At 47.5% G+C, this 27,088-nt stretch overlaps 1 long non-coding RNA gene across 2 annotated transcripts in view; it reads left to right on the top strand.

The window, feature by feature from the left end:
• The first annotated feature begins 8,256 nt into the window (after positions 1-8,256).
• The window catches only part of LOC112545097 (uncharacterized), a 182,705-nt gene continuing 163,873 nt past the window's right edge, over positions 8,257-27,088 (top strand). For both annotated transcript variants that reach the window (XR_012897924.1, XR_012897925.1), the window contains exons 1-5: positions 8,257-10,714; positions 11,239-11,463; positions 18,752-18,996; positions 19,756-19,943; positions 22,941-23,187. This is a non-coding gene — a long non-coding RNA (uncharacterized LOC112545097). The remainder of the gene's footprint in view (positions 10,715-11,238; positions 11,464-18,751; positions 18,997-19,755; positions 19,944-22,940; positions 23,188-27,088) is intronic.

Genomic DNA, 27,088 nt, shown 5'->3' with positions numbered 1-27,088 from the left:
ACAGTCCTAATGTAAAGTATCTTCAGCATTCTTCAGTGCCACGTTGTCTCTTTCTGCAGGGTCTGAAGGTATGTGCTGTGTTCTTAAAGCTCCAGCTCTGCACATTCTCTGATTACATGTGAATCTCTAGATTTCGTGGTTGCAGAGAAAACTTCAAAATGTGACCTGAGTAAATACTTAAAACTCAGAAAATAAAAGGCAAATACAAAGACACCAAAAGTGATTTTTTTAAAAATCTCGTATTTTTAAGCCAATCTCATGATTTTTCAGGCTTGTCTCATGTTTTTTTGAGCTTCATTTACCCAAACTTGACACTCTGCCGTAAATGACCACTGTAAAGTGGCTCAGGAGGGCAGGCTGTGCTAGCCTCTCCATCTGGGATATCTGAACCAAATAAACGTGCACAGAGTTTTGGATAAAAAACAGCAAGCAAACGGTCTGGTAGCACTTTATAGACTAACAAAACATGTCGATAGGATCAGGAGCTTTCGTGGGCACAGCCCACTTCTTCAGATGATTTTGGATAGATTCTGTGGGTCAGTTTTCAAGAACAGAATTGCTTCAAGAGCATCATATGGAGCCCTTTGGGCTGAGCTGGGATTTGTACAGGAAGCAAACTTCACAGACCAGCTCAACACTTTGACTTGATAGTTCTAGCTAAAATTGGCCATTTTTAAAGGTCTAATAGCTCCCGGCTAACTGTCTGTGGCTGATACATGCATGTGGTTGCTAGGTGGCTATTTATTTATTTATTTCAATCTAAACCCAAATTTCAGGTATTTTTTTCTTCTAATCTCTCCCGTTAACAACAAACAAAATTTACAGTGGGAATGTATTTGAGGACCTACTCATCTAACAACTGTCAGCTCTACTATCTTCCATTCTGAACGGTCCCTAGGTGCTGTGCCGTGCCGTATCCACATCTACATACAGTAGTGCCCTCTAGTGGAACTTTGTTATAGTTGAGATTTCTGAGCACCCTTTAGAGCAGTGGTTCTCAAGGGGGGTCCACGGACAATGCCTTGCAGGTGGTCTGCGGCTCACGCTCAACCCTCATTAGTCCCCCTGCAGTGGGGAGCCCATGCTGCTGCTCCAGCTTCGCCCCACCCCCAAGAGGTTGGAGTGCCAGCACGAGCTTCCTGCTTGGTGGGGGAGGAGGGTGGAGGGGAGAAAACCCCAAGTCTTGCTGTGGGATCCAGCTCACAGGGTAAAAGTGCGCCCCTCCCCCTCCCTCAACTGGGGGAACAGATTCCCTCAGATGCACTGCCTGGATGCTTTCCCCCACTGCTCCCATTGGCCAGTTTCTGGCCAATGGGAGCAGCAGGAGGCTGTGGTACACTCGGTGCAAAGGCAGGTAAATGCCCCCCCTTCCCCTCATGCCCAGATCCCAACCCCGCATCACCACCACACTCACTCTCATCACCTTCACCACACACACCAAAACTACACACCCCCAGCCCACTCCTGCACCCTCCCCCTGGGCCAGACACCCTATACCCACCCTGTTCCTGCACTCTACCTCCCACCCAGGCCTTGCACCCTCACCCCCTCATACACCCCACCTCCTGCCCAGATCCTGCACCTTCATCCCACTCACTGGCAGCCCATCCCGCAACCCCTCATTTGGGTCCCACCCCAGAGCTTGGGAAGGGTCTAAAAATCCACTAACCCCAGAACCGCAGAAGAGTTAATCTGGCCTACGGGAAGCCCTGAACCTCAGTCCTCCTCCTCCCACATGGGGCTGGAGCTCCAGGGAAGTGAGGTGTCTAAGTTGGGAGACACATCAGTGAGGGTTGGGGGGTTTGGAAGGTTTTTTTTTTTTTTTTGCTTTGCACTTGTGTGGTCCCCAACTGCTTTTTCTGTGGGTCAATGGCCCTTGATCCAAAAAAGGTTCCCCACCCCTACTGTAAAGACAATGTTGAAACTTTTTGTGTTGGACATAAATTAATATTTTACTTTATTTAAAATAAACTTTAGTAAACTAACACGAGAAAGTTAAAGAGCTTAATCTGTTCAATACTTTCAATTACTGTTTCCTTCCTTACTGGTTCAATTAAACCATTCTTCTTAGCTACTGCACTAGCAAAATGGCTTGGGCTTAATTCTGTAATTAACGGAGAGTTTCTATTAGCGGCTGGTGGTCCGTGGAAAAGTTTGCATTGAGGCAGGTGGGCCACGGCCCAAAAAGTTTGAGAACCACTGCTTTCGAGGGTTTACAAGTATGAAATACGGTTTTTCCTCAGTGTTTTGGAAGGCTCGTGAGCTCTTCTTACATGGGCAGTGGGTAATGTAGGCAGGGGAAGGCATTGCCTCCCCAAAACTGCCTACGCTGCTTGGCCACTTGGAAGGACTGGGGCTGCAGTGTGGCAGCCTGGCTCCCCAGCAGACAGGAAGGATCAGTATTGAGGGCTGGGATTGGGCGGGGCTTGGCTGGGGGTGAGAGGTTGATGAAGTGGTGTCGTCTGGGGAAGGGGTGTGGCTTTGGGAAGAAGGGACAGTGCTTGGGCTTGCCTTCCCCTGCTGGGTCCTCACCCACTGCCGATGCCTGCTTACCTCCCCTCCCCACCCCACAGCCAGTGTGTGTTTCTGATAGGGGCCTGCCTGGTTGATGGGAAATGTTCTTGAGCTAAAACTTCCTATTATTGTTATTATTTATTAGATTATTTATTCATACATAAATAAATTGCCCAGGGAGGTTGTAGAATCTTCATCTCTGGAGATATTTCAGAGTAGGTTAGAGAAATGTCTATCAGGGATGTTCTAGACAGTATTTGGTCCTGCCATGAGGGCAGGGGACTGGACTCGATGACTCTCGAGGTCCCTTCCAGTTCTAGTGTTCTATTATTCTATGATTCCTAATCCAAACAGGTTTGGTGCATGGATTGGTTCCTGAGTTAGAGTTATTATGATGCGGTGTATAGTTGCTGGTGCAGTGTATAGTTATACTGTACCATAATAACTCTAACTCTGGAACCAATCCATGCAACAAACCTTGGTGCCAACTCTGCCCACATATATACACCAGCAACACCATCACAGGACCTAACCAGATCAGCCATACTGTCACTGGTTCATTCTCCTGCACATCTACTAACGTAATATATGTCATCATGTGCCAACAATGCCTCACTGCTATATACATCGGCCAAACTGGACAGTCCGTATGTAAAAGAATCAATGGACACAAATCAGATATTAGGAATGGCAACATACAAAAACCTGTAGGGGAACACTTCAATCTCCCTGGACACACAATTGCAGATCTAAAGGGAGCCATCCTGCAGCAAAAAAACTTCAGGACCAGACTTCAAAGAGAAACTGCTGAGCTACCGTTCATCTGCACGTTTGACACAATCAACTCAGGATTAAACAAAGACTGTGAATGGTTTGCTAACTACAAAAGCAGCTTCTCCTCTCTTGGTGTTCACACCTCCAGATCAGCTACTAGAAGTGGACCTCATCTTCCCTGATTGGATTCACCTCATGATCTCTAGCCTTATTCTGGCCTGCATATTTATACCTGCCTCTGGAAATTTCCACTACATGCATCTGACGAAGTGGGTCTTTGCCCATGAAAGCTTATGCTCCAACACTTCTGTTAGTCTCTAAGGTGCCACATGACTCCTTGCCGCTTTTCCAGCACAAGAAAGCGCTGGGCAAAACACGGCACCTACAAAACTCTCCTCAGCCTGATTCAAGAGGAGTAACTGGCTCACGCTAACACTTCACAGAGTGGCCCCCACTCGCCTACACCACTATCCCCAAGGTCTGACCATGATAGTGGGCATAGTAGTGGGCTCTCAACAGGCCACTCCTCTGCTTTTCTATCACTAGCTTCCTGGCATTCATACAGGGACCACTCCCTTCAACAACATCCCATTTGGCCCAGCCAACCATGGATGTACCCCCCACATCAGCTCCCGCCTCAGTGGGAGCCCCTGGGATACCCAGTAAGGGTAGCGTCTTCCAATATCTACTATTCAAGGTACACAGGCTCTACATCCCAGAAACACCACAGCTCTAGGCACTCACCCACAATCTCTGTACACTCCTCACCTGCTCATCTGCCCTCAGTAATTTCTCAAGCGGGTTCTAGTGAGCATGACAACTTACTGCTTTACTCTCAGATTAAGAGAGTTTCTCACATGAACCCAGATCCAGGCAGAAAGAAGAAGTATTCCAGATCTTACCTCCTCCTCCAGAAGATGACCTGAAACATTTTCAGGAACTTTTCAAATGGGTAGCACAATCACAAGACATTACACTACAAATACTCACCATATTACAACCCTCCGCATCCTTCAGATGCTTTGTGGCAAAATCTAGCCTCTGTTCCACCCACAAACTGCAGAGTGGACAGAAAATATTTCGTCCCTGCAAAGGACATGGACTTTCTATTTGCCCACCCACTGCCAAATTCATTGGTGGTGGACTCTGTAAAACACAATTTGAATCTATGCCCTTTGACAAAGAACACAAATGGCTAGACACCTCGGGCCGCAAAGTGTACTCTTTGGCCACACTTCAGGGCCGTATATCTAATTATACAGCACTGTTGGCTAATTACAATCATGCCAATTATGCCAAATTACAAGATTTGCTACAGGACCTCCCTGAAAACAAGCGACCTCACCTCTAAGGTGGGTTTATCAATAGCTAAAACAGCTCTTCAGGCCACTGTGGATGTCGCAGACACCGCAGCCACAGCCACAGCCACAACCAGAGTAATGCGCAGGGTCTCGTGGCTGCAGTCATCAGAGGTCCCAAAGGAATTACACGCAAGGGTGGAGGATCTCCCCTTTGACAGGAAACAATTGTTTACTCATAATACAGATGAGATCCTATACTCTACGAAGGACTCTTGTATGTCACTACGGACCTTGGGAATGTACACCCCTCCCAATAAGAAGCGTAAATACACTCCCTACCAAAAATTGAGGGATTATAATTACAGCTATTACAGGCAGCAGCAGGGGCCATATGATAACAGGCCCAAGCAATGCCCTAATAGGAGGAATCAGCAAAACCAGTCCTCCACAAATCAGTCCACCTCTAACAAGCAGCAAATTTTTTGGTCGGGGGTCTGAGCGACCACCCCATAAGTCCAGTGTCACCTTCAGTTACTGCCTGAGACCTTTTTACCAACAGTGGGCCCAAGTTACCACAGACAAATGGGTCCTAGAAATTATCAGATCGGGTTATAGAGTCCCCTTTACTTCCATGCCCCCTACCCAACCTCCTACCCTCTCTCTCTTCACGAGCCCCTGTTACGGGCAGAAGTGTAAAAGCTAGTTACCTTAGGAGCAATAGATCATTATCGGTACAGAGTCCTCCCCTTTGGCCTTTCTGCGGCCCCTCGAGTATTTTCAAAGACCCTAGCCATAGTCACAGCCTTTCTCAGAATACAAAACGTCATTATCTTCCCTTACCTAGATTGGCTAATCAAAGGCCCTGCCTATCAGCAAGCTACTATCATGACAACTATTACCAGAGAATGTTTTCCCCGACTTGGCAAAAGATAGAGTTCATTGGCGCATTGCTAGACTCAGTCACAGCAAGAGCCTACCTCCCGCCACAAAGATTCAAGGCAATCGGTGACCTCGTTCACTAGGTCAGACAGGCCCCCTTCTCCATGGTCCGGATGTACCTTCAATTACTGGGCATATGGTGGCCATGATGTTTGTGATCTCGTTTGCAAGGCTGCACTTGCGTTGCCTACAACATTGTCTCGCAATCAACTATATACCAAACTGACAGAGCCTTGCAAAGCACCTCTCGCTTCCTCCACCAGTGCTGCAGTCCCTCGAATGGTGGACATCTCTGAACAACCTTCTCATCGGTATACCCTTCCACCGACCAGACTTTTCAGTTAGTACAACAGATGCATCACTCATGGGCTGGGGAGCCCACTGTGTTGCAGCATCAATACTGGGTACATGGGCCCAACATGAGAGAAACTTTCACATTCAATATCCTAGCGCTCAGGGCCATTCGCAGGGCTTGCGCCCAGTTCCTTCCCCGATAAAGGGCAGAACTATCTGTGTCCTCATGGACAACACACCGTCCATGTGTTATGTCAACTGGCAGGGGGGTGCTTGATCACACTCTCTACGTGCCGAGGCAGTCAGATTCTGGAACTGGTGAATCAGAAACCAGATAACCCCAACAGCCATTGTACGTACCAGGACAACAGAATGTGAGAGCTGACAAACTGAGCAGACGTTTCTCAGATCAGCACAACTGGGAGTTCAGTACAATGTTTTCCTTTCCATCTTCCACAAATTGGGCTTTCCAACTATAGACCTCTTTGCAACACCTCATAACTGCAAATACCACAGATTTTTGCCATGGGGTAGGACTAGGCAAGAGATCAGAAGGGGACACCTTCACCATCCGCTAGACAGCTGCCATACATTATTCCGTTTCACCAATCCCGCTTATTGCCAGAGTGAACAAGATCCGATCCAATCAGGCCACAGTAATCTTAATAGACCCAGCCTGGCTGAGACAACCCCGGTTCCCTTATCTACACTACCTGTTGATATATCAACCTATCCCTCTCCTGGCGCTGCCGAATCTCCTCACACGGCACTACGGCAGTATATGTCACCTCACTATCAAAACCATGAAACTCACGACGTGGTTTCTCCCTAGTTCCAGAATGAAGAACTCACCTGTTTTAAACAAGTTCTTTCAAACAGTCGGCGTCCCTCCATGAGAAGCACCTATCAAAACAAGTGGACATGTTTTCAACAATGGTGCATGATGCGTAATTTGCATCCCACCACAGTCCCTGTACCTACATTACTTGACCACCTCATGGACCTTAGCAACATGGGCCTCTACATCAGCTCCGTCTGGGTCCACCTGGTGACGATCATGGCCTTCCATGATCGAGTAGATGGCTTTTCTTTCTTCGCACATCCCATGGTGAAGTGTTTTCTCATAGGTTTACAGAAAATGCCTTCAAACCTCCGCCCCCCCCCCCCCCCCCCGCCTCCCTCCTCTGGGTGGGACCTGAATTTGGTCCTTGACACACCAGGCCACCCTTTGAGCCATTAGCCACTACGCCACCACAATACCTGTCTATGAAGGTGACATTCATAGGAGCAATAAGATCAGCAAGAAGGGTAGGAGAAATCGCGGCCCTCATGGCAGACCCTCCTTTCACTACATTTATAGGGATAAAGTCATACTCAAATTTCACCCTAAGTTCCTCCCTAAGGTTATATCCAACTTTCACGTAAATGAACCCATTTACTTACCTGCTTATTTCCCTAAACCTCTCGGCTCCCCCAAGGAGGCTATATTACATAGGCTGGATGCAAGGTGGGCAATTTTGTTCTACCTTGATAGAACCAGAGCAACCAGGAAATTGGACAGACTTTTTGTGGCATGGTCAGGTCCATGCACAGGAACAGCAGTTTCTGCACAGCGCCTAGCCAAGTGGATTGCAGGCTGCATACGTACCGTTTATGAACTTAGGGGAAGACAGCCACCACAGCCCATCAGGGCTCACTCCACACGTACGATGGGCACTACAACGGCCTTCCTGAACAATGTACCATTGGTGGACATCTGTAGAGCAGCCACATGATCCTCACACCAGACTTTCGCACAGCACTACACCCTCCACACCTCGAGCAGATGTGGTCCTTCCTCCTTCCACTTAGAGAGACTCCAATGCCCACCTCCATCAGGCAGGTACTGCAATGGAGTCACCTGAGTGGAGCACCCACAGGGACACAACTCGATAAAGAAGAAGTTACTCACCCTGTGCAGTAGCATTGGTTCTTCGAGATGTGTCCCCCTGTGGGTGCTCCACTACCCTCCCATCCTTCCCTCTGCTTGGAGTCTACAGGGACTTCAGGTAGAAAAGGAACAGACGGGCACGCACGCATTCCACAGGCTCCAGGGCGGGCCACTGAGTGTGAGGGGCACTGCTCGCAAAAATCTCCGATCCCCGGTGCAGGCACACACTGAGACCTGAGTGGAGCACCCACAGTGACACACAGCTCGAAAAACCATTGTTACTGCGCAGGGTGAGTAACTTCTTCCTAATAGGCCTGGAAAAACAAAGAGCTGTTTTGTTTAAGCAAAAGAACTTTTCTAATCAAAAGCAATGGCAATGATTAGCGGCATCTCTGGCCAGAGCCACATACAAAGTGTGTATATGTGCACACAATTGCAACTCACCATTCCTACTGAGTACACCCCACCACACCTGGGTATACATGCACACGATTGCAAGTCACACAGCACATCTGTTCAGTATCCTGCAACCCATACCTCCCTACTCTCACATGCACAATCCATCACTCTGGGATGCTCAGCCTCTGTATTTGTACCTGTCATGTGCACCTCCGTGCCCTGCATTCTACCACACAACTTCTTTCTATCTCACATTCTCCCGCGTCCCTCACACACACACTTTGACCCACCCTGTAGAGTTTCCTGTGAAACAAAAATGTGTGAATCTTCAAGCAACAGGTGTTTGTATGCAGGGCATTACTAGGAAAGGTCAAAGATCAGACAGTGAATTGTTCCAAGGCACAAGTTTTAGAAGTAAAGGTTTGTAGATTCCTGTCAATGATTTCTATTCTGATGCATTGAAGCATTGTGAGGTGCAGCTCAGCTCTTTCTTGGCCATAATTACTGAATCGTTTAAAAACATTCCACTGAAAAGACAGATCAATACTTCTTTCTTCCATGTCCATGTGTTTTACTTTTAAAACATTTGTATCCACAAGACCATTTTCCTAACAATTCAATGCAGGTTATTTCTGAGGCAAAATAGCCCCTTTCAATATTTCTGTAGTTTCAAAAATGTTACAGATAACAGCTATATGTGGTTGAATAAGAGACCTCACCATGTTGGTGTCCTGCATACTCTCATCCATGTCTGACTGTTTCACATCTTTCTGTCCTCACTGGCTGGTCCCCAGCATTCATCTGTTTACATTAAATATGGCCTCTTTCATGCCCTATCTTCATTCTGCGGACAACCGTTGAAATGAGTGTAAAACGTTCTAAGGTTTTGAGGCTTGCAGGGAGGCAGGCTGAAGGTTGTTGGAGCGTTATGGGAGAGGGGTCCCTAAATCTATACCTAACACTAACCCTGCATGTGATAAGAACCCGCATACAAAGAAGTTAAATGGAAAAAGTCTCTTTCAAAATATTGCAGCTTTTCTCCTCTCCAAATCTACAACTTGTTAGTTACACAGTCACTTAGGATTCTCCTTACAAGCTGCTCAAACCTACCTGATGTTAAAGGTGAAAGCAAGGCCTACACATACAGTGAGCATTGGGGGTAATCAATGGTCAAACCTAAGTTACATGAACCTAAGCAAAACATAAGCCTGTACTCTCTGTAAGTCCCCAGACCAGCTAAAACTATCAGTCACGGCAGACACAAAACATCAGTTTTAAACATTATCACTCGGCTTTTATAACCCAACACATTATCAGTTTAATGATTTTACAAGTTGCCAGAAATATTTGGGTTTGTATATTACAGAGTGAATGTTTGTTTCCTCTAGAAGGACATTTTGTAATGCAGAGAGTTGGATATTATGTGACTAGGATTGAAATAGCTTTGGATACATCTTTTCTAATAGCTTTCTCAATGTATCCCATTAGCAGGAAAGGTGCACTTAAAACTGAGCACCATTTCATTTTGATTAATTGAAAGTCTTTGTGATAACATCAGATTCATATTTCTCTTACAGTCAGAGGGACTCACCAGCGAAATAATTTACCAGTGATCATGGTGGAATCTCCATTATTGACAATTTTAAAATCAAAATGGTATGTCTTTCTAAAAGCTGTGCTCTGAGAATAATTTTGGGGAAGTTCTTAGGCATGTGTTATACAGGAGGTCACACTGGATGATCACAACAAGCCACTTTTGCCTTGAATTCTATGGACAGTTGTCTACAGAAACAATCTGTAGATAGCTCAGGCAGTAACTGAGGAAAGATGGAAGTGGCATGTATTTCATGCTTTATTTGGGTGTCTTCCGGCATTTTGGGAGTTTTGGAAACACCTCTTTCTGTCTCCTTTCCCAGGAGCTCAGTTTGTGTTGTTTGAGGTCCAACCACTGTATCTGTGGAACAAAATCTACAGCAAATGATCATTAATTGGAAACTAATTCCACAAATCGGCAGAATTATATTTGAAGAAAACCAGGTAGCAGGCTCTGCACCCTCAGTATCTACTATGCAATTTCCAGAGTTTTGTTGCCTTCTTGGAACTTCTTCTTAGAGTAACCCAGACCTCGTGATATAGTAACAGACCCATTCAGTTTGTCCCGGGCTGGAATCAGACACTCCAAGGTGGAGGAGATCTGATGATCCAGACTGTCAGGACACGACTAACTAGAAAGGTATTCTGAGAAATTCATCAGATCTGTACTGTAAATTCAGCAGCCCGGATTCAGGAAGCCCCGTGCAATGAACCAACCAACCCTGTGCGCCGATACCACGGATCTCCCCGCACAGCGCAGGGAAATCCCCACGAGAATCACGTCGCTGAGCTGACGGGAAGCCACACTTGCAATGCGCACAGCATAGCAGAGCCCACGGGACCAGACTAGACCAGCCACACGTCACTGTGCATCACGCAGCACAGCTCCAGCCTCCTTCTCACCTGCCGCGGGGTCGGCAACCTCTGGCTTGCGGGCGATCCAGCGGCAGCGCTCCCTCCTCCCCCGCCGGTAAGCGGCCGCTGGGCTCGCGGGGGGACGGGCACAGCTGAGCGACGTCTGCGGGGGATCGACTGGGACTGGGGTGCGGCTGCTGACCGGTAGCGGGTGCTGCCGGGGTTTTAGGAACATGTGCTCTGGGGAGGGGCCCTGGTTGGCGAGGGGGGGCGGGCTTGCTTACCTCACGAGGCGGAGGTGGCGAGCGCAGCCCCTAGCCATCACTAACAGGTAACTTCAAGGTGAAGGCGAGTGAGGTCTCGCGGCCTGCGGGCGCAAGGCGCTGGAGGAAATGCAGAGAGCCCGGTTTATAGGCGCCTCCCTCTGCTCTCAGGTCCCTCACCAGCTTTGACTCTTTCCCACCTGACACGAGCATGTGCAGCTGCCACCTGCCTTGGCTTGGAGATGGCCCTGCCTGTCTCTCCCGGGGCGGAGTGCTAAGCACAGCCCTGCTGTCTGGACATGGCAGTTGGGTGCTTTTGCTGTAGTGAATGAGAAACGGTTAAAAAGAGCCGAATCGCTCTCATTTCCCACTCTAGGGTTCTGCCTTACCCGGAGAGCCACAACGTCTGCGCCCCTGCCTGGCCCCGTTGCTGATAGGATTGATGCCAGAGGAGGGCAGAGGTCTCACTTCTAGCAAAGAACCAATCAGGGATTGTGCAAGGCAGCACAGCCCTGAGTCTTTCTCTGGAGGCGGAGCTATTGCACCGACTCTCATGGAATTGTTATTTCTTGCCATGTTACAAGTCACCACTATCCCTTATGTAAGTAAATGAGCCCTTGCTCTCTCCTTTGCTTGGCCCCACTGGGTTTGACCCAGGCAATTCCAGCTCACATGGCCTCCCTTCGGCTCCTCCCTGGCCTCCTGACCCCCTCATTGACCTGCCCACCCTGTCAGTCAGGCTGATCTGGAGCATTGGACTCTACCCGTTGCTTCTGGGCACTGTCAGTCTCAGCATCCTGATTTCTCATCCACTCTTCCCCTTCCTGTTGCGACTGGGGCTAGCCAGCCAACCCCCTGTGCTGACTGAATTTTAGTAAGGGTCCAACAGTTCACTACAGTCAGAGCTGTGATTTCAGCTCCCGCCTGCTCTAATCCAGCACAGTTACACGAGCAGTGAAGCCACAGCAGCTTTGGCTAGCAATGCAGGTACTCACCCCGTGTTCTGGGCAGTCTTACACGGCCTACCCATGCCATCATGCCTTCACTGCTAGTTTTAGCCATGCTAGTGAGATTCAAGCTACTGCAGATATGCCAGCCTGAGCTGCACATGTACCTTCAGTTGTAATGTGGCATACAGTCAAGCACAGATGAAAAAATGGTTAAAATATGTGTTGCTATACAATGTATTTTTGTTTAGTAGCCTTCAAACAACATTTTGTAGCACGTATGAAAGAGAGTGAAATTGCTTTAAAGAGTAGGCAGGCATGAGCCTGATTCTGACTTGACTTGCTGCTTTACATTGGTGTAATTTCATTTGTTTCGGTGCATAATTGCTCATTTATACTACTGTGTGTATAAGATCAGGCCCAGGGACTCCAGCCTGAAGCCAAAGGGAGAAAGGACAGGCAGAGAAGAGAAAACAAGAGGGTTCTTTTAAATATCTCTGCCAAGAAGAATAGGGGTGAGACAGGAAGGTGTGATAGGGAAGGTGAACCAAAAGATGCCAGGAACTGGGGAGGGGAAGGTGTGAGGAGGCAAATTACAGCAAAGCAAGGGTGGAAGGCGATGGGAATGGGGGAGCACAGAAACAAGAAGTGATTGATTCTGCACTGTGTGGACATGTATCTTCATTTTCTCCTTAGAAACTGGCCATGCAGCTGTCTCACTGGGCCCAGTGCGCCTCACCTGCCTTTCTTCTGCATAGGCGTCATTTCATTGGTTCCCGGTCTCGGAAACATTTTAAGCACTGCAATTTCCATCTCCCCACAGATGGAAACAACTTGGGGCCTAAGTTGGGCATCAGAGCCAGCTTTCTCTGCTGGAAGGTCTGGGACAGCAGAGGAGCCATTATCATTATTACAAGAATTCCTGAAGCAGGATTACGGGCCAGATGTTTAAATTAATTTCACAGGCCCTTTTGAGTTGTACTCAGATGCGCTCCCTATAATCTGCAAAGGGCAAGACTCTGATCTCAGTGACATGGTCAGAAATCTGAAATAACCAAGAGTGGACCCTGCCCTAGAGTCTGTAGGTGAAGCTCAGTGAACACAGAGAGAGGCAGAGGTTAGAAATGATAGCTCAAGTGGGACGATACGGGCGCTGGTTCTCTGGGTCTGGCTCAGAGAAAGAACTGGGGCCTAAATGGACTTGCATCCATGCTCCACCCTTTGCATCTTTGTGTGCCAAAGAACAATGTCCTGCACTCTCAGTGCTTCCCTGTAACCTTCCTGCTCATTGTGGTTTTGCCCTTCTGACTGCGTGATGGGATGTATCAAGGGGTTAACTAGAGCCTGCACGCTGCACTAGCCACACCTGCTTACACCCAGAACTTGCAGAAGGGTCAGCAGGGAGGAGTTAACAGGAAGGATTTCAGAGCAGTTGTGGGCTGTGGTAAGTGCCAGACAGGAACTAGGGGGAGGGAGACCCAGGAGAAAAGCTACAAAAGGAGAGTTACCTCCTGTGGCAGACTTTGAAAAGGGGGCCAGATTGCTGAGAGGCAGCCCTGTGGGTCAGCAGGGTACGGAAACATGGAGAACCAGGGAGGGACAAAAAGGCTCAAGATGGGGAGTGGCAGAACCATAGCTGACTACTAAAGGAGGAGTCTGAGACAGAGTCACCGAAACTCCAGGTCACACCACAAGCGGGTGCTCTGTAACAATGGCTTGACACTGCCTTCCACATCTCCCTCCTCCTCTGCTCTCCCTTCCTCTGTGCATTCCCTCAGGGCTATGAGTTTGGCCCTCTCCCCTTCTTGCTTTGCAGCTTTATCCTTGGTAACCTCATCCACTCTCATGTCTGTGTCGACTCACAAATCTGCCTGTGTGTCTAACAGTCTCTCTGACACATCAGCTTAGGGTATTGTCAAGTTTTGTCAACAAAACTCATATCAACACCTAAAAATTGACAAAACAAAAGTAGCCAGAGGGTGTTCCCGCTTGCTCCCTCTGTCTACAGGTCGTGTCCACACTGGGGTCGTGTCCATCACCGGCAGAGTGAGCAGTGCACTGTGGGTATGTATCCCACAGTGCTGTGTTGTGGGAAGGCAGGGCGGATCCCTGTGCATCTTGGGATTCCCTCAGAGTCTCCCACAGCCTCTTCAACTGCTGGGAGCAGCATCCTGAGTAGCTTTGTGAGCTGAGGAGTGTCAGAGCAGCACAGCAGCCTGCCCCCTGCCCTCCGCAGCAGTAGCCTGCCTGCGGCTGTGTTCGTAGTGCAGGGCAGAACAGGAGCAGTCCAATGACTTGCCCTTCGTTTGTTCCACAAAGGGAGCAGCTCACGCAGCTGTCAGACACTTCCCGGAGCTTGGAAAGAGGGGGGCGCCTGCCTGCAGAGATCAAAGCCGAGCAGACACAGCAGGGCAGGCACTGTGGGATACTGGCAGAAGCCAGTGCTGTCCACAAAACAAACAAGAGTCCACACTGGCTCTTTGTTGACAATAAGAGGAGGGGGAAAGAAAAAAATCTCTTGTAGGGGCGGAAGATTTTTGTTGCTGAAACTGGGCATTTTTCCTGACTAAAGTCCCATTGCAATATGTATGCTCTCATTGTTTTGTTGCCAAAAGGCAGGTTTTGAATTCCTCATTCTCTCTAAAGCCTTCTCCACACCCACTTTTCTCTACTGCTGACTTGTGTGCCAGCTCCCCCCACTGATATACTAAAATAATGAGCATAATAAGTTAATTTAATTACTCCTAAAGATTCATTTTTTTTCATCATAACCCCAACCCCAATACATGGTGCTGGTAGTGAGAAAATGTTATCGAAAGAGATGTATAAAGTACTTCCTTCCTCTGGTCTCTCAGTCTCTCTCTCCAGGCAGGGACTTCATATTAGTGTTTGGTACACAGCAGGTGCTTAACAGACAATAAACATTGTAACACTAACATCCCTCCTTTTGGTTCTGTCCCTTAATGTTCCCTCTGAGCATGGTAAGGTAGTTGGGTGTTTTCTCTGTAACACATACCATGCTGTGATTGTATCTTCTTTGAAGATTTACCCGTAAACTTTCCTTTTCGTTACATAAATATCACAAGCACATCCCTCAGGAGTGTTGTTCACTGCAGTACTTTGTCTAAACATTTTCCCACCATGATAGTGGAGCAAATCCAAGTTGAGATCACCACTGTCATGAGAACAAACAAATGACCTTAGAGCTAGCTAAACTTGACACTGTTGGTCAGTGAACAATCGGGATGTAACAGGACGAACCTCGCGGGACTCAGGACACAGTACTATTGCACCCTTCCTAATGACATACTAAATAATATTAGAGCTCCCTCATTGTTATATGCAGAATTGCTTGGACAATCCCTGTTTTAAATCTCATTGAAGCAAAATTCCAGAAACAATTCCAGTCTGCTCAAAGAAACCCATCCTTGATTCTTACCGGCAGTTTGTGCATATGCGCATGTGCACACATACACAGATTTACCCAGCATTGTTGGGGTCCTTCAGGGCAGGGGCCTGGCTGTGTGGGGGGTTTAGAGAAAGGCACTGGGTGTAGGGGATGGCTCAGGACAAGGAGTGGAGATGGGGGTGGGGGTGAGGGTGGGGGAGCTCCCTGGGTTCGGCCGGAGTGTTGGGGGCTCCATTGCCCAGCCAGCAGCTACTCTCAAGGATGGCCAGTGAGGACTGTGCTTCCTAGCCAGAGCCTGCTCCTTGGGGCTGGCTGATGCAGCAGGACTGTACTGCCTGATAGAGAGGTTAATTGACTAGTTGGTTAACCTCATGATTTCTTATCGGTTAGTCGACTGTTCTATAGTCCCTGGGCAGCCCCTGTCTGGGGGGAAGGGGCCTGAGCTCCTGGGCTGGCACAAGCCAGAACTGAGCCAGGCTGCCTGCCCACCCACCTGGCTCCTAATATACTTTGAATGCAGAGCTGCAGCCGGGGTAGGTCCAGGATCCAGTGCAAGCCAGGACTGAGCTGGGCTGCTGGCCGGCCCGAGAAAAAATTTACTGGCAAGAGGGGGGAGGGATAGCTCAGTGGTTTAAGCATTGGCCTGCTAAACCCCAGATTGTGAGTTCAATCCTTGCAGAAGCCATTTAGGGATTTGGGGCAAAAATTCATCAGGGATGTATTTGGTCCTACTATGAAGGCAGCAGACTGGACTCAATGACCTTTCAAGGTCCCTTCCAGCTCTAGGAGGTAGGCAATCTCCATGATTAAATTTAATGGGGGGGGGGGAATGCACAGTCTATAGCATTAACCTATAAACATTTGATTATTGGTTAATCGACTACACTATTAGGGTATCTCTACACGACAAATTTAATTGGAACTAACAAATGTTAGTTTGAATTAACTTTGATAGGCGCTACTCATGCAAACCGCTAGTTCGAACTTAATTCGAACTAGGTAAACCTCATTCTACGAGGACTAACGCCTAGTTCGAATTAAGGGCTGTGTAGCCACTTAATTCAAACTAGTGGGAGGCTAGCCCTTCCCAGCTTTCCCTGGTGGCCACTCTGGGCACCACCAGGGAAACTCTTCTGCCCCCCTCCTGGCCCTGGAGCCCTTAAAGGGGCACAGGCTGGCTACGGTGCCCGTGCCAGGTGCAAGCCTGCCAGCACCCAGCCAGCAGACCCTGCACCTGGCATGTCTCGAGCCAGCCACCCGCTGCCACTCAGCCCTCCGCCTCTTCCCAGGACCAAGCTGGCAGCTCTCAGGAGCCTGCCCAGGTCCGCAAGAGGCGGGCGCCCGCCTGGTCTAGTGCAGACATTGTGGACCTCATCCACGACCTCCGCACTAGGCACAGGAAAGTGGCCATCTAGGGCAGGAGAGCTGCCAGCCTGGCCACCCAGGAGCAGGTTTGCATGAAAATCAAGGTGGTCCACTGAGACCCCCGACCCTGAGCCCTGAGCTTAGAATGGCCGTACTGGGTCAGACCAAAGGTCCATCTAGCCCAGTAGCCTGTCTGTCAACAGCAGCCAACAGTAGGTACCCTGGAGGGGATGGACCGAAGACAATGACCAAGCCATTTGTCTCGTGCCATCCCTCTCCAGCCTTCCACAAACCTTGGGCAGGGACACCACTCCTACCCCCTGGCTAATAGCACTCCATGGACCCAACCTCCATGACTTGATCTCACTTCCCTTTAAACTCTGTTCTAGTTCTAGCCTTCACAGCCTCCTGCAGCAAGGAGTTCCACAGGTTGACTCTTTGCTTTGTGAAGAAGAACTTTCTGTTATTAGTTTGAAGCCTGTTACCCATTAATTTCATTTGGTGTCCTCTAGTCCTTCTATTATGGGAACTAATGAAGAACTTTTCTTATGCACCCTCTCCACACCACTCGTGCTTTTATAGACCTCTATCCTATCCCCCCTCCGTCTCCTCTTTTCTAAGCTGAAAAGTCCCAGTCTCTTTAGCCTCTCTTCATATGGGACCTGTTCCAAACCCCTGATCATTTTAGTTGCACTCCCCTCTCCCACCCTCTCTCTTCCCCTCTCCCACCTCCTTTTCCCAGTCTCCCCAGAGGTTAATCCCCCCAACCCCGAGTTTTGTTAAATAAAGAGAGTTTCTATTTTTGAACACACGTGACCTTTATTTTGTACATCAGGAAGGGGGGCTAGGGAAGGATAAGTGGAAGGAGGTGAGGGAGGAATGGGGTACGCGCCCCCGATGGGGAGGATTGGGCTGGCTCTGCAGGCTCCTCGGGGTGGAAGCTCTCTTGCAGCCTCCCAATTAACCCCTCCCCCTCCCGGATGGCAGCCTGCGGCAAGTGCAGCCGGGCTGATGGCCGAGTGCTGTGATGTGCTGAGTGTGGGCATTCAGGGCACTCCAAACCAGGACTGCTTTGCTGTCCCTCATTGAGTTAGACAAGCAAGCGGGGAACTCCTGAGAACTGTCTGTCCGGAGTGGGGGTCAGGTCCCTTTAAGCACAGCCCTGAGACAGCAGCTCCACACTCTAAGTCCTAACCTGATGCCCTGCCGGCACTGCTTCCGGCCAGCCTTAACCTCGGTTCAGGGTCCACTCAATGTGGACATGCTAGTTCGAATTAGCAAAATGCTAATTTGAACTAGTTTTTAGGTCTAGATGCACTAGTTCGAATTAGCTTAGTTCAAATTAACTAATTCAAATTAAGTTAGTTCGAATTAGTGCTGTAGTGTGGACATACCCTTACATTCTTACTACCTGACTGGCGGCTGCTCCCCAGGGCTGGCATGCTTTGCTGCCTCCTGTGGTCATTCTGGGATGTAACTATCTTTGCTATCAGAGTCCTCCCTTTCTGTTTGATGAAAAACAGTTAAATTCTAGGCACATCCCATTTTCCTGGCACAACCGAACACTGACCTGGCTTTAAAATAAGCTAAATCTGCATGCCAGATTTGGTGGTTCTAGCTCTTACTGTTTAGAAGCAGTTCTTGAACAAACAGACTCACAGACAGACACGCAAACACTCTCTCTCTCTCTCTCTCTCTCTCTCTCAGAAACCCAGTGTTTGTAAAATGCCTATTCAACCATTGCTTTATCTTAGCATCTCTTTGAAGGAAATCTGTTGTCTTTGGGAAAATCACAGGGTAGTCAAGAAATGGCATAAATCCTGCACCCAGTACAGGCAATGCTTAAAAATGAGTAATTGCGCAAGCAGCCATGTCTGCGATTTTTCTAGCTCATGCGTGCCTCTGGGTGCTGCCCTGATTGCCCTTTCACGAGGGGAATTCTGGTAAGGCAGAGCAGCACACCTAGAACAAATTACCACCAAGTATTCCATTACTGGAGTCCTATCAAGGCAGGCTCTCCAGAGTGTGTGTCCTCCCCTGTCCCCGTACCTTAATGGGTGCTGTGGGTCCTTATATGCAATCACACTACTCAGCATTCAATGGATGTCACATGAACCCAGAAACAGCACCTCCGTCAGACCATTCCTGATGCCAGATTTCTGTTTCAGAAGCTGCCTTTGCCTCATGGGATACTGCCAGAAAGGATTGTTTTTCCACACAGAATGATGTCAGTTTAGAAGGGACCACCTCTGGAATAACTAATTGCCAAGCCCCAGGGAGTCAGTGCTCACGCAATGTCCTACGCACATGAAGTATCACTCATAGAATCTGTGGAGTGTTATACTCAAGGTGGCAGTCTGGGAAGCAGAGATGCAGCACTGTTGAGGAGGAAGATACTTTTGCACCAAATCCTGTAAGTCATCTTAAGTAGAAGTAATAACATGAAAGTCGCAGCTTTTGAGAACTGTCCCTTAAGTGAAAATGGGTAGCCAGATGCCAAGCACAAAAGGTACTCTCTACATGAGAGTAAACTGCAATCCTTTGGAGTAGGGGAAAATCTGAAAAAAGTTATAACTAAAAATAGACACTATACAAATTTCAGAAGAACATTCTTCAACTCTAATCCCTTTAGGCATTGGATGTGCAGGCAAGTCATTCTCTCGCAGGGAGGTGGCAGCCACTTGAATGTTCATCGTCACTTATAATTGGATATGTAGTAGTGACTATATTCCCTAAAACATCCATAGGGATTACGCAAGTAGGATTAGAAAACTGGCAGCCGTTAGCATGTTTCTGTGAGTGAGCACAGGACAGCACTACAGAAATGACCACACCAAATGTATGTTAAATCACACAAATGCACACTAGTTTTGAAGCTTGTTAGGACAAGTAAATAGAAAATTTGAGTACTTGTTAGTTCCTTCTGCTCGGTAAGAACTACTGGACAGGACTGCTGTCCATGTGCATTTTCTTGTTCTATGTTGAATCAGTTTTCATTAGTGTGAAGAATAAACAATCCTTTACCAATGAAAATGACAGCTTTCCAGATAGTTAAGGAAAATAGTCAGGGAAAAGGCTGGTCTCCAAAATCTCACTTCTTTGATTTGGTTTCCCTTCAGGCTCTTTGACCTTTTGGAAGTCTTTTGTTAGTTTGTTTTAATCTTTGTTGCAGATTGCAGCTGTAGAGGAAAGAACTAAACCATCCCCTGAGAGCATTTGTGTGCCCTTGCCCTATATAAAATCTGAGCTGAAGTACGGGGTGCTGAGGAGGGCATGTCTGCATGACAGGATGGTTAATTAAGCAATACACATGTCATCGTGGAGCCCAAAAGCAGGACCGGATAATAACTTGTGAATAATGTGAGTTTTCTCTAGGAACAAATAAGTAAACTGGGGTCTTTATCATCTAAAGTTGGTGCAGAGCAGAGAGCAGATCCTGGCTTCAGAGTGGAATCTTTGGGGAAAAATTTCAGAGATTGTCTTTAACTTTTCCTCAGTCGAGGGACCTTAAGCCCTTCTGCTTCCACAAAGAAGCACAGATATACAGACACAGGTGGATGGCTAGACATTATCCAGGACGGAAAAGGCTCGAAATCCTCTATCACAAACAGCAAAAATGTAAAGGATTTATTCAAGTTACCAAGAGAGTCATTCCCCTGCTCCCCATGGGAAAGAGACTGTCTATAGCTGCAAGTTCCAAAAGCTGGACTGAAAATGCCAACTGTCCTTAGCCAGAAGGGAACTGAATGTGGCAGTTCAGGAAGAGACGTGCAGTGTGTCATCCACATTCACAAAAGACGTTGGCAGAGGATAGTGTTGTCATGGAATCGTTTGAGGTTTTGTCTGATAAAAGAGAAAATTTTATTGCTAATAAAATAGAAAATCTGCATTGTTCTATGTTAAAAGGACATGATATTGTTGAACGTTTTCCGCTGTATGTTTGTGGGGGGAGTAGGCGGTGCTGGACCATACCCAATAGTTATCAAACTAACGATAAGGAGATTTCATGTTTTAGTGTGACAAAATATTTGTCTCTTCCCCGTGTTAAGTGGCTATCTCATTTTAGGAGGCTCTCCTTATGACAGGAGTGGCGGTGACCAGTGCTCCAGGCCTTTTAAATTGCCCTTGGAGCCCCGTTCAGAGCACTCAGGGCAGCTCTGAGGGCTTCAGTGTGGGAGGCAGCACAGAGTGCTCCATGTGGTGCAGAAAGCTGACTGTCCTCAGCCCTGTCCCGTCCGCCCGAGGCCCTGGGAGCACAGAGCTAGCTCTCCAAAGAGGCTGAGGACTGAGCCCAGAGACACAGCCAAAGACCCCAACACGGGCACTGTGCCCGGCCCTGGCCTGGTGAACCTTTGTTGGCCTAGAAGATGTTCTGTCATGTGATTAGAGTGCATGTGACTCAGCTACTGAGAGATTTGCCTGGTGAGGGCAAGTGGGGCAGCAGCGAAAGAAAGTATTCAGGTTTTCACTCAGCCAGCTGAAAGCGCTCGTGAGAGGTCAGTGTCCCTGTCACATGCTCCCGTACTATTTAAAATAACGATTTAGGCTTAGCCTGCATCAAAAGCTATTTCCTACTCCTATGGTACTAGAACACGCAGCCTGTTATGCCATGTCTGGAGTTGTTAGGACTTCAAAGTATAAATGTCAAAATAACCAGGCTGTCACATCGCAGCAAGTGCCTACAACAGATACTTGTAAGGAAGCCCTCATAATTGGATTTAATCTCAAATTATATTCTAGTCAGTTAACAAAAAATGACCTTTAATGCCCATTCAAACAAAATCCATCTTGGGAAGTATTTCGTTCGTGGCTGATGTGTTCATACACACTTTTGATAAAATGTAAAACATATGGGTCCACCAGAAACACATGAATCCACTTGCAGACTGTGCAAGATTTTATTTTGCCACTTTTTAAGGCACAAAGGAATTAATTAAATGCGAAAGAGACCCACTGAAATCCCAGAAAAACTCCTCAGAGATGGAGCTAAGAATGTGCAGTAAAAGAGCTCCTTTTGGTGAACTCTTTGTTGAGTATAGTTATGTTTTAAAATAATGGATTTTTCTGCTCTCCATGTGCTAAGCTAGAGGAGAAACATTGTAACATTACGTTTGGTTCACAGCGTATAACGTGATCCATTGGTGGACATGGAAGTCAGCAGGTTTAAGCACAGAAATAGGAATTTGAAAATCTGAATTTTGTTCCTGGTTCTGCTATGACATGCCATGTGACCACTGGGATTTCGCTATACCTTTCCATGCCTAAATTTCTTCATCTTAATGATGAGGACAATAAATATGAATGCTTCCAAAATGACTTGAGATCTCTGGGGTGCGTCTGCACTGCACCCGGAGCTCAAAATGAGCTACGCAAGTTGAGCTACACAAAGGCTGTGTCTAGACTGCATCCCTTTTCCGTAAAAGGGATGCAAATTAGACATATCGCAATTGCAAATGAAGCGGGGATTTAAATCTCCCCCACTTCATTAGCATAAAAATGGCTGCTGCTTTTTTCCGGCTCGGAGCTTTGCTGGAAAAAAGCGCCAGTCTAGATGTGGATCTTTCGGAAAATAAAGCCTTTTCCGAAAGATCCCTTTTCTCTCATTTTAAGAGGGATAGGGATCTTTCGGAAAAGTCTTTACTGGGATAAGGGATCTTTTGGAAAAGGCTTTATTTTCTGAAAGATCCCCGTCTAGACTTGCATTTTTTTCCGGCAAAGCTCCGAGACAGAAAAAAGTGGCAGCCATTTTTATGCTAATGAAGCGGGGGAGATTTAAATCCCCGCTTCATTTGCAATATGTCTAATTTGCATCCCTTTTACGGAAAAGGGATGCAGTCTAGACACAGCCAAATTGCGTAGCTTATTTTGAGTCCATTTCAAAATAGCTTATTTCATAATTTGGTGCTGTCTACACAGCACCTATTTCAAAATAAATCGCTATTCCAAAACATCCCTTACTCCTCGTGGAATGAGGTTTACAGGGATGTCAGAATAGCGAGACCATTACCTTTTAAGATAACGGACGTGGTAAAAAGATGGAGAATAGCTATTTTGGGATACCTGTGGTGCCTTGAAATGGTGCTGCATAAATAATATAACTAAATACAACATTTTAGAGAGCACTGTGAGTTAACCTGGAAATTAGAGTAGCAATGCTATTAAGCAACATGTACGTGTATGTTTAAGCAGTGAAATGTGTAGGAAATGTTTCTATTATTCCCAGTATATGGACTAGTACAAAGGCCGCGTGTGCAGAGCGCTAGAAAAGGGCGAAGTGCAGCAGAAGCGATGCAGAGTTTTGGTTCGGCCGCCTTCTTGGAAACAGGCTGTAAAACGATTCTTGCTTTTCCATTAAAGAGCGCGGAACTATTCGCTGAATAGCCTGGAGCGACTCCCAGCTCTGCCCCCGCCCCCGCGAGAGCCGGCGCGTTCCGAGCCGGGCCCTGCTCCAGCGCTGCGCGGAGCGGGCCCCGGATCGGGCTCCTCCTCGCCGCCTGCCGCCCATGCGCGGCGCTGCACGTGACGTCACGGCCCGGCGTTTTGAAACCCGCGGGAGGCACGTGGCGGGCTCCGGGGCTGAGCGCGGACCGGCCCCGCAGCGCAGGTAGGAAGCGGCTCGTGCGGCGGCGAGACACGTGCAGAGCGCGCAGGCGCCAGGGGATTCTGGGGCGAGGAGGAGGGGAGAGCTGGCCACTGGAAGCAGCACTGGACGGGGGAATCGGGGCAGGCTGGGGAGATTGGGGGGCCGGTGGAAGCAGGGCTGCCGGGGGGGGGCAGGGAGGTGGGCGGGGGGGGAGAAGTGGCTGCTGGAAGGAGGGCTGGACCCAGGCAGTGGGGCTGGCCAAGGGAGATTGGGAGAAGCGGGGGGGGGGGGGGGGAAACTGGCTGCCCGGGAGGGGGTTGGGGGAAGTGGGGCTGGCCAGAGGCGCAGCAAGGGGAGCATGGGGGAGGAATGAAGCAGCCTGCAGGGAGTGGGACTGACCTGACCCCATTTCCCCCCCCCCCCCACACACACACCCACAAAGCACAAGTTAGTCCGGCATAGGGATTCTACTGTTCTCCCCCCCACACCCCTCCAGTAGTTGCAAACTATCTGGCTGGTAGACACACTCATGCAGCCTGAGCACATTTACCAGCCAGGCAGTTCGAAACTACAAACTGATACATCTAGTAATAATACAACTTAGCTATTGAGAAAATACCAGACATGTTATGTGTCTGGTATTTTCTCAATTTCTTTTTCATGTGTTTATATTTTTGGGCTGCAAAAGGCAGAACTGAAAAAAAAGGGTTCAAATTAAAGTAAAAAGTTTGGGAAACCCTGGTCTAACCAGCTTTCTGTCTGTCTTACAGCCCATTTATCCAATCCATATTCCTTAACTTGCTGGCAAGAATATTGTGGGTGACAATATCAAAAGCTTTGCTAATGCTGGCACTGGGAGATTTGGGAGGTCCAGAAACAACTTATTTGAATATTCATCATTGATTAATGAATATGCAAATAAACATTACTGAGCCTCCAAAAGTTCATGAATGGATTTACTGATCCCCATGTCAAAAAGCTTGAGAACCCCTGGTCTAGCACTTTGTCCAGTTTTCACTGATTGCAATATGCCAGGGTCTCTACTGCAAGAGATGAGAGTATTTTCTTTCCTTCCTCTCCAACATCCCTCCCTCCCAAAATACAAACAGCACATGTAACACACAATGAATTACTTAGATACAAAAAATGGGCCTCTTTTTTTGGTGTTCTTTCATGTCTAAGTTTCAGGGATCTGTGTCCTTTCTCACATTGTCTCTGGTACCATACTAAAGAATTTCTCCCGTTACTTTCCCTTTAGAATAATCACTTTCTTCCTGAGGTGTCATTTCTTCAGCACAGTGCCTCATAATAACCCCAGCACATGGTGAATGCCCCAAAATATTATTGTTGCAGATCATTAAAACAAATGAAAGGCAGAACAATACATACACCAGAACTGAGCCGCAGTTTACCATGTATGGTACCACTAAGGTGTGCATAACTCTGGTTTTTGGTCTCAGACACAAGAATTGGCTGTTCAGAACAAAATGTATTCCATGTGTTTGGCCGCGCACATGTGTTTCTTGTCAGCCAAACTGCTCTTCTTGGGTTTTGAAGAGTTTCTTTTTGAAACTTTTAGAGCTAGGCATGGAAACACTGTTTAGCTCAGTGTGTAGAAATGAGGCTCGTCTGCAGCTTGAGTGAGTCCCAAAAGTCACTCCAAACTGCTGGGCATGGTTTAGATAATTAATTGGTTTGAATAGTCCACATTCACATCACAGAGGCTATGTCTACACAGCAGCATTATTTTGGAACAGCGTAGTCCGTGTCTATACTACAAGCAGTTATTTTGACATTATGGAGGACTTCTTACTCCGACTTCTGTAATCCTCGTTGTATGAGGAGTGAGGGAAGTTGGAGGAAGAGTGCTCTCTTGCACTTCCTGTGTAGGCAGCGTCAAAAGCTGAAATACGCTATTTTGACTTAACCTACGCAATTGACATAGCTCCAGTTGCATAGCTTATTTCGGCTTTAGCCTGCTATGTAGATGTACCCCTATTGTTTAGCTGAGACAAAGGAAAACAATGTACCATGTGCTTCCGGCCTCTCAGGGCTAACCTGGTGCCTCTCCCCGGCATTCCGAGAGCCAAAGACTTGTTTCCATGAAAGAAGAGCACATTAGTGAGATGCCATAGTCTGTAAAGACCACTATGGCGCTCAGTATATCCATGTAACCTATGTTCAGAGCCTTGGGCTGGCAGGCAACAAAGCAAGAAAACCAAGAGAGGATGAATTTATTGGGATTATTTTTGGTTTGGAGTTTATGGAGAACTTCCACTTATGTCTAGGGCTTGCCACCTGTACAGGCGTTACGGGGTAGAAGGACATGAGACCAAGACAACTTTGTACCTTTTAAATTGGAATCAAAGTTCAGTTCCATTTTGTCAAACATACAAATGTTTTATGTCTCTAGAAACTGATGTTCAGGTAGAGAATAAATAAGCAGTTTGTAGGTCTCCCCTCTGATCTTTCTAAAAATAGCCCTGCCATGAGTGCTGAGAACTGGACTCACCGATCTCATGAGGTGTCTTGCAGTCCTCTGATTCTACCCACCCGTATACCATCTGCCCAAGTTCCTAACCATATCACACTCTTGGCTTTTTAAGAGGAATACCAAAAATTGGCCTACTAGTCAAGGTCAAAAACTAAGAATGTTTAAATTTAGATTAATCAGCTAATCAAATAGTCAGTGCAATTTGCCTTCACTATTGGAATAGTTGATAAGGGCACTTCTGCCTTTGAAATGTAGCAAAAGCCTTGCCAGCTCTTGCTATATTTCAAAGGTGGAAATGCCACAGGGAGCACGGGGCCAGTGGGGACTCAAGCCCTGCCCTACTTCTGAAATATACAAGAGCGGGAGCATTTGTACCTTTGAAAAGCAGGGCGCGTGGGCCAGCAGGGGACGGCTTGAGTCCCCCACTGGTTCCATGCTCCCCCTGGCGCTTTGCTTTTGAAATGTATAAGAGCCTACTCCAGGGCTTTGTACATTTCAAAAGCAGGAAGCACGGGGTCCAATGGGGATTGCTTGAGTCCCCCGCTCGCCCCCTGCTCCTGTGGCACTTCTGCTCTTGCTACATTTCAAAGGCAGAAGCGCCGCCAGTTCCCCGCTATGCCCTTCCCTCCCCCCCGCACATGAAGATGGTGCTGGCAGGGGACTGGCTTTTAAGCCGGTTCCCCTGAGCTCCGGCTTCTGCTTCCCCTCCCCTTGCTGCCTCTCTCTGATACGCTTATCAAATAGGGAGGTAAGCAACTAGTCAGCTATCTCAAACTGGTTTAAAAAGTAGTTTCAGTGCTAGCCCTGCCCCTGAGTTTTGTAACTTCACAATTGCATTTCTCTACTTCCAAGTCTTTGTCTTCTCCCTTGCTGTATGAAAGACCCACACAGTGGAGAAACTACCGAAAAGGGGAAACAGTGAAAGTTCCCCTAAGCAAAGTGCTGTCAAATAGCAGGAAGAAAACAAATGAGAGAACTTTTTCCTTTTGTTGTTGTTGTTGTTGCCTCTAATCATTTTAGACAATGTTTGTATGTTGAGAGCAATGCAATGTTTACATTAGTGGTGTGGCCTTTAAGAGAGCAACGCTAGGGATCAAGTCAGATGGTTGTGTTTATTGCAGGTGGGTTTCCTGCTGCAATAGCAAGTTGCTGACAGTCTCAAAGTATAAAAGCAGCTGAATTTTTTAGTTGATCTGTGTCCACTTTTTACTGATTTAAAAGATGATGTCAGGCAATTGGAGTTGGTGTTTCTCATAATGAGAGAGACTATGGGCAAAACTGGAACTGCTGTTGTCTGAAATTCCTGGGCTTTCATTTAACGTTAATTGGTTCAACTGTACATCAAAGTAAAGTTGTTTGTTCTATTGCATCTTTCAAAGAAATAGAATAACCCTTGTTAGGTTTGTTGTGTTTGGCTCCCGTGCTTTG

Source organism: Pelodiscus sinensis, chromosome 27 (genome assembly GCF_049634645.1).
Source record: "Pelodiscus sinensis isolate JC-2024 chromosome 27, ASM4963464v1, whole genome shotgun sequence".
Classification (NCBI taxonomy): domain Eukaryota; kingdom Metazoa; phylum Chordata; order Testudines; family Trionychidae; genus Pelodiscus; species Pelodiscus sinensis.
This window is presented reverse-complemented; position numbering and strand designations above follow the sequence as displayed.